The sequence below is a fragment of the Balearica regulorum genome, chromosome 27 (genome assembly GCF_011004875.1).
Source record: "Balearica regulorum gibbericeps isolate bBalReg1 chromosome 27, bBalReg1.pri, whole genome shotgun sequence".
Lineage (NCBI taxonomy): Eukaryota > Metazoa > Chordata > Aves > Gruiformes > Gruidae > Balearica > Balearica regulorum.
The window spans coordinates 4,221,817-4,230,177 of NC_046210.1; positions in this window are offsets into that span (position 1 = coordinate 4,221,817).

Sequence of the window (8,361 nt, forward strand, 5' to 3'; positions counted from 1 at the left end):
AAAGATCATCATTTGCACCTGAAACACATGACAATAGTGTAAAAGTAGGATGATTTATAACATTGCCAAATCCCTAAACATCTGGACCAAAAAAAAAGATCATTCACCTGTATTGCCAAACCCTGCCAAGTTAGCCAGTAAAGCTGAATTAAATTTATAAGGGTCAACAAGATACTACATCACAACTTTTCTGCCACATTAAGATCTATTTCTTCATTGTTTCCAACCTTTTCCACTTTGTGAGCACTCAAGAATTTTCCAAGGATATAGAGATTTGAAGCAAGCTAAAGTCTTGAGACTTTTCTTAATTACCTTTTTAAGATCCACCTTCCAAACCGTGAGGCTTGGGCTTACTTTCTCCTGCAGAAAGCAGCACTCTGTCTGACCTGGATGGGTTCAAACCTCCTTAACAGCTGAACACATTCAGTAAGCAAAGCCTGCACCCCAGCAGAGTGCGAGTGCTGTGCTCAGACCATGCACCCATCTTCAGCAGTCACTTGCAGTAGAAACCTAAGAAAAATCTGGCAGAGCACACACCTATAGCAGTTTGTGATTTACAGCTTTTCATGGCCCCAGCATCCATAGGACAGGTGATAGTATCTCCTGCCACGGAGATGTGGACAACACGTTCTGTTGTTCCAGCCAGGCCTTGCACAAAAGGGCTCCTTTGTAGGTACAATCTATTGTTCGTTATGCAAACGTGACATCTACCGTTAAAAAGCCTCTACTGCAAGAGGAAAGCGAACCCAAAAAAACCAAAGACACCTTCAGCACTCCACTGTCAAGAGCCTGCAGTATGTAACCCCAGAGGACTGGGATATCATCGGGAGCATTTCCCTCTGTGGTCTCACACTTTTCACCGAATTGCAACAGTTTGATCCGGGTCCAGCTGTCCCCTTATTCCTGGTGCAGGGTCCCAGCTCAGCAGGATTTGCCGCTCACACACGTAGAGCAGAGCAGCAAGCCCACCTGCTGGCATCGGGTGGGAAGATACCAAAGGGATTCTGGCACAGCCAAATCACCACCAGTGAACTGCCTCTGACTGAATTTGCATTTGCAGTGCAGGAGCCGTGTGCCAGACCCTTCTCTTTCTCCCAGTCCAAAAGCAAAGCAGTTTACCACTAGTTTTTGGTTGGGTTTTTTGTTTGTTTGTTTAAGTATTAGTGAGCATTCCAGTCCTCCATCTCCCCTTACTCCATGGGAAGACAAAAATGTGGGGGTTTTGCCTGTTTCTTTTCAATCTCTGAATTTACCACCCTCTTTCACCCCTCTTTTCCCTCCCTTCATCTGTTTCTGTGTGATGGTGCTACCAAGAGAAAGCAAATCTTTTGCTCTTTGCACCCTCAATCTTCACTGTGAACACTTTTGGGGGGTTCTTGAAAATAAGGCACACACACACTGGACCATCACAACAGACCAATTTCCTCAGTAGCTCCTACCTGGTCCTCTGAATTGTCCACTTCGCTGTGCAAATTCAACACTGGCCATTAGATGGCAATGGGGCATGGAAAAGAAGTTTCTCTTGCTTGCTATCGGATGACTGCTATCACCTCAAACGAATCAATTCTGAATTTACTGCATCCTCTGACCTTGGGCTATAGATTTGGGAGACATTAACAAGGACGCGCCACCAGCCAGGAAGAGTGGGGAGATTGGAGCACATTCAGATTTTCAGACACAGAGGCACCAGACAACTAATAAATGGGCTGAACCCAACCCTTCAAACATGACACCGTAGTCAGTACATGCTTTAAGCTCTACACAGCAAGAGGTGGTCCTAATTGATTCAAGGTTTACTGACCAGAAAACAAAATGTTGTCCTACCAGCCCTTATCAAGATGAATAATAAATGTCACTTGTAACTTGAAATCAAGAATTTTCTTCCGCTTTCACTTTTTTATGCCAGTCAATCTTTCATAGCCTCATAGTACTGCATAAATCATTACCATCTTAATAAATAAGTGAATAAAAGGCTGCAGGTTGAATCCACTGATGTGCAAATCAGTGAAAATCCACGGAAATAGTGAAGATTTCCTAGCTGACGGACCCTAAGAATTCAGACCCTGCTGTCTGTCTCCCCCTCGACTGGGCCTGATGGCTCTCCAGCGCCACAAAACAAATGGCTCATACTACGATGGCCTTTGTCACTGGGTGATCGTATCAGTAAATGTGAACCTCAGCCATCAGCTACTTAGTGTTATTTACCAGTGGCTGAGAAGTGCCAGTCTTTAATCATCAGTTTATTCATAACTTCCCAAGTACGGCATTGCTGGATGCTTCTAATCGTCCTCTGGTGCCGAGGCAATGGGAGGCCCTGGGAAAGGAGCAGGGGTGCCTGTCGGGTTGCCAGCAATTGCCTCGGCCCCCAGACCACTTTAAAGCAATCTTCAGAAAGTGGCACAGATATTAACAGGCTGTTACTGACACTCGATCCATAAATAATTCCACATAATGCATGGCCCCAGCCTTTAGAAGGTCTAGGGGAAAAAAGTAGAGGCTGAAATATCAATAGATGTGTCTGCTAGAGCTATTAAAAAAGGGAAAGCAGTTTCCATGGGATTGGTCTAAGCCACTGCACCCAGGACCAGAGGGAAACCTTGGTCACATACCTGAAAACAGATCTGAGTGCACAGCACCAAGCAACAGAGTAAGGGAAAAGCGTAACACAACTTCAGCAGGACTTCAGAAACGGAGGCATCCCCCTTCAACAGTCAAAAACCATTGTGAAAGACCAGAGAACTTTTCCAGCAAGCCTTAGTACAGGTGAGGACAGAGCTCAGGTACACTCACTCTGTGCTGCAGATACAGAAAAGATCTCTCTCTTACATCTGCTCGTGCATAGAGAGAAATGAGCTGCTCTCTGTCATACACCAAATCTATTTTTTGATGTCCTTACGTGCACTGGAATAATGTATTTTCCATGTCACTTTTTGCAGCTATCACCAAGAGACATGTCCCTGAATTCCATCAGTAGGTATGTCCCGTTAAAGTGCTGCCGTGAATTGCTAAACATGTTTTATGAATTAGCTCATCCAAAAAACCCTGCTACCCAGCCCTGTCCTGTAATGAGGCTTCATAACGGTAGAAAACCCATGAGATGACTTGAACAGAGGAGGAAACAGAAAAGCCATAGCACAGTCTCCCAGTCAAGGTACTGAAACAGATGAACACGATTCACCCCCTTCAGAGACGCCGACTGAGCACCCACATGCTTCGCTGCTGGCATCTGTTACGGGTCCACCCCTCTCCGTTCTCTGCTTCTGACATCTTTGCTCCCACCCCACACACTTGAGAGCAGCAAGAAAATTCCCACTGCCTAGGTGACATTGCTCATGTAACTTCAAGTCAGATATCAAGGCAACAGTCCCTCTTCAACTCTCAGACGGTGCTACGGGACTGGACTGAGTCCCACACCAGTGGTCAGATTTCCTGGCACTTAGCAGCTGCAATCAAGGGTTGGCTCTTCAGAAGAGTTTAGCATCTTCCACATACCCAGCATGTCAAGGTCACTCACCTGGGAACTCAATTCCAGCCTTAAGTTCCTTGTGCTTCAGCTTTCCATGTTCAAAATAAGGACACCGGCTCCTCTTTCCTCTCCCCGTGTGCCTCACCTCTCAAAACTCAGAGGCCCTCACTTGCCTCCACGGGCTGCAGGGAGGCTGCCCAAGCCCGTTTTTGGGCTGAGCCCACTGGGACCAGTTATCTAACCTCCTCCACACTGGTTGTACCTTTCTGGATCCCCACTCTCCTTCTTGTGCATTTATAGTAGCCCACACAAAGGGGCCTGTGTTGGTCTTTTCTAGACTCTAATAGCAAGAATGACTTGCAGTAACAACAGTAAAGCATCTATTAAAAACCTCTGATGCTGCCACCTCTCTTAACACAGAATCTACTGACACACCGCTGTGCTAAGATTGATATTTGTTTGACAATCCCCATGCTGAAGCCCTGCAAAGGAAAATAAATAACCCTGCACAGATCCAAGTGCACTGCAGCAGCCCAGCACCCAAAAAAGGGGAGAGGCAGAGAGAGAAACCGCAGTGGGACCCTGGGCCTGACTCATCCAGCAATCACTGGACCTCCAGATAGCTGTAATTTGCTGTGAATTTTTCATGCTAGAATCAGCTGTGTGCTGCAGGCACGTAGCCGAATGGAAAATAAACCTGAAATATTAATGATCCACTGCAGAGTGCAGGCAGGAAAAGATCTACAGATGAGGACAGGGAACCTTAGATAGCCTAGTGGAATTGCTCCCTTTTTGTCCGCAACACAGGTGAGTTAAAATGAACACGCGCTGTCCCAGAGGCACTGGGAAGGAAGGGTGCGGGATTCCAGGGTTTGGGGTGTTCAGCAGTTGGTCTGTATGCCACGCTGGGAACCGGGGTTAGCTAAACCTTTCAGGTTGCCACTGGAGCTTCTCGGCCACAGCCTGGCCTGGATTAGCACACCGTGCGACAGTAGTCGTCGTCTTCCTAACTGCGGGTCTGAGCGGCACAAGGCAGACAAAGCCCACAGAAAAGGGGAAGAGGAGGGGGACCTACAGGCGCACTTCTCGATATACCGCAGCAGCCGTCTAGACATTATAAACCAGCAGACAGACTTCCCTCTCTAAGACCTGACCCCAAACTCTCTAAATTTAACCAGAGTGGAAACACAAGACCTCTGTCAGAAATGAGCAAGAGCTCTAATTCATAGCAACATCATAGGGTTTGTTTCTCCTGAATGATTATGTTTCTAATTTCACACATATTCCTTATTCATGTCACCATTTCCTTGCCTTAAAAGCCATCCTGACATGGGGTTACAGTCATTTACTTAATCACTGCCATCATTAGGAATGCTGCAATCAGAAGAATAGTGCCTTCTCATTACTTATTTAAAATGCGCTAAGCAGCATAGATGTTTGTGAGATTTATGCCAAATTATACCCAAGGGGGGGGGGGGGGGGGGCAGGGCAGAAAGCAGTTACATATATGCATCTTCTGAGCATCTGCAGAGTACTCCATGACACGTAGGAGTAGCATAGAAGCTCCAATATTAATTTAAAAAATTCATGGGCCAGGAGTTGCCTCTCTACACCAGGAATAAACTTGTTAGAAAGTGTTACTCAGAATGAAAGAAGGTGGTAATATTTGGCCTGCTGAGCTTATGCATCATGTCGTGTTAGGAAAAGTCATTATATGATCCCGGATAGAGGAAACTGTCTCAAAGTTGCGTGGCGTCCTTCACTTGGATTGATTTTGACATGTTTAGCAAACTGTATTTATGCTAACCATATCTCAGGAGCTGCAGGAGAAGGCAGATAGTGGGAGGTTTTGCAAAAGCTGGGGATTTGGACCATCCTTGCTCTGTAAAGTGAGAGCTGCTGGTGCTCGACCCTGCTGTGAATTGTGGGTGGTACAGTGGGTCCTGTCACTGTGAATCTCGGAAGAAAGAAAACCCCAGCTGGCAATGCTAACACTGCTCATTTTCCAGCGAGCTGTGGCTGTCACTAAAGGCAGATCCTGTCCCCTTTAGCCAGGGTTTGCTTTGCAATTCCACTCAATTTTGGAGCAGATCTAATCTAAGACTTCGACTTGACCCATCTTCCTATATGAAAAAGAGAGGAAGCTGCAAAACAGAGATCAACACTTGTCCGTTCTCTGGCAAATTTTCCTCCCCCTGTGCAGGATTCAACCTCTGACCACCCTTTGGAGCCCACAGAACTGGGCTGTGCCCTCCCTGCGCACAAGCGAGTTTTAAGCTGATGCACTACGACGCACAAATCATTGATCTGGAACAGCACAGGGGTCCCCCCAAGCTGCGGTGTTCCCCAAAACGGGCTGGTAGGAGACAGTCCCAGTGGCACAGGCTGCTGTGCTGGTCCCCAGCCAGGAAAGTGGCTCCTCTCCCTCCCCAGCATCGCTGGGGGACCCTCGTCCCTCCCTCTGGCCAGAAGCACCCCCCTGCCAGGCACCAGCCCCACTCGTCTCACCCAAGGGCTAGAACACACCAGGAGACCGTTGGTGCTGTCTCTGCTCATGGAATAAGGCAAGAAGTATTGCTCTTACTATTTATAAGTAGTACCCTGTCCTAGAGAGTGCTGTGTATCCCCAGGGTTGGAAAGACTTAAAGGTGCTTTATGTATTCGTGTGGAATATGTGTAGGCCATGAAACGAATGCTGTGCTCGTTCATGGAATACTTGGTACATGAAGATAAAGGCTGCAGCATGCGTTAACTGCGACACACACAGGTGTAACTGCTACAGACACACACACGCCTACATAAAGCCTGTGGAGCTGCCCGTGACAGTACAGCACACTGGGTATTTAATGCCATGGCTATGTATACAAGATACTCATTTAGAAAATATTTAACAGAACAAGGAACTCTTAATTTCAGAACGTTTTTAAGTGCTAGGGTTCGGGGTCAGCCTTCTTTCTATCACATGTATTATTTGAGCTGCTAATTCCTCCTTTTAGCCAGTTACTATTTCTGCCAGTCAATCCTTTGACACCTGCCCAGTAGGACCTGGTGTGCTTTGCACATGACATTTATAAAAACCCTCCAATAGAATTTATTTTAAATTCTTCTGTATTTGATTTCTCTGAAAAACAAAATCTATAATCACTTCTAAACCTGATGAGCAACTGAAGTTACACTTAAAAGGAAATGGTCAGGAGGTTTTCTTTACTTATTTTTCCCATGTGTATGCTTTGCCTCACTATATTCAGCTAGACAAAACTTATTTCATTGTGTGGTATTTCTGAAATTAATATGGCTAACCATATTTTCCATACCCAGTGGAAAAAATAGCCCTTTTTTCAACGTGATTGTTGAGGGGGTTTTCAACCATTGCAGAGTTTTTCTATTTTGAGGGGAGAATAAAAGCAGTTTTATTCCCCATTTGCCAGGCTCCTATATTTCCCTTTCCTTGGTGTCTGTATTTCTGCTTTATTATTTCTTTCACACAAAGAAAGAAAGGAAAAGAGGATAAAGAAAACAAAATAGAACAGAACTGCTCTCTTTCCTCCTGCCCAGAGTGATCCCTTTTCATTACACCAATTGAAAAACTCTAAATATTTTTAGGGTGGAGTTTCTAAAAACAACATTTTCTAAGTTTTTTATGCTTTTCCAACCAGGTCTAGAAACTAAGATGCTCTAAAGCATCATTGCTTTCACCTGTCTTTTTTTTTTTTTGCTTCCTTTAGGCATGACTGTACCCTGCCAAGCCCATGGTCTTCATCACAGCCAGGAAAGCTACATGAGAAGTGGAACAAGCCACGTCCAGATCCTCCAGTAGCTCCAGAAAGAGCCACCAGAAACAGGCAAAGAACATCAGGGAAAACAAAAGGATCTTGTTACACAAACATATGACTTAAACCACAATCAGAAATATTTGCAGTGTTATTCTTGTTTCTTTGGCAATATTTGCAACCCAGTTCGATCCCTGCTGAAGGCAGTGGTGATGTTTCCACAGATTTAGTGTGACCTTCACAAAACCTATTTGTCTCACAAACAAAGCATTTATCCTGTTTTCTATTTTTACTGTAACACTAAAATCTCATTTTCTGACTAAGTTTGTGTTGACCTGCCTGACGGACAATAAATATAATCACACTTAAGTTAATGGGCAGGACACCAAACCCAAAAGCTTTTATTTTCATTAAACATCATTAGATGTGGCATGTCTTTTATCAAATCTGTCTCCGATATTCACTTTATTAAAAAGTCCATCAGCCCCAGGCTGCATAATGTAATCTGCAAGGACAGACAGTGAATTTATATTAAACATGTTAGCAGGTGGGGACACAGACTCCTGAAAAAAATACATATATTCAAAAACCCTCTTCAGAAAGGAACTAGAAAGGACATGCAAGATGAAGAGAAATTAATAATTCAAAGTATGCGTGTGTGGGATTATTCTGCAAACAGTAAAAACAAATTACCTATTTTAGCTAAAAAAAATAAAATAATAATAGTATTATAAACTCTTACAAAACCCAAGCCAAAGGTATTTGGATGACCATGGCAGTTAAACATTTAGATGTCTTTGAATATCTGACAGCAGTACAGAGGTCACAAACAGCTTCCAGTTCTGCAAAGCGCCACATAGCAGGCAGAGTCCAGGGCCCCCAGGATTTCTCAGGACGGCTACACGAGTTACATGAAACAGATGGCTGCACTGAAAATTCACTTACCCTCACCGTGCTGTGCTAGCTTTAGGAGCTGCGGTTGGGGCATACTGAAAAGAAAAAATTTTCTTTACCTTAGACTATATTCACGCGCTGAGCGTATCATTTCGGGACATATAACGGCACAATTTTCAAGGCTGCAGAGATGCTACTGATCGGAAACACTGTGGCTGGGGTTGAGGGCAT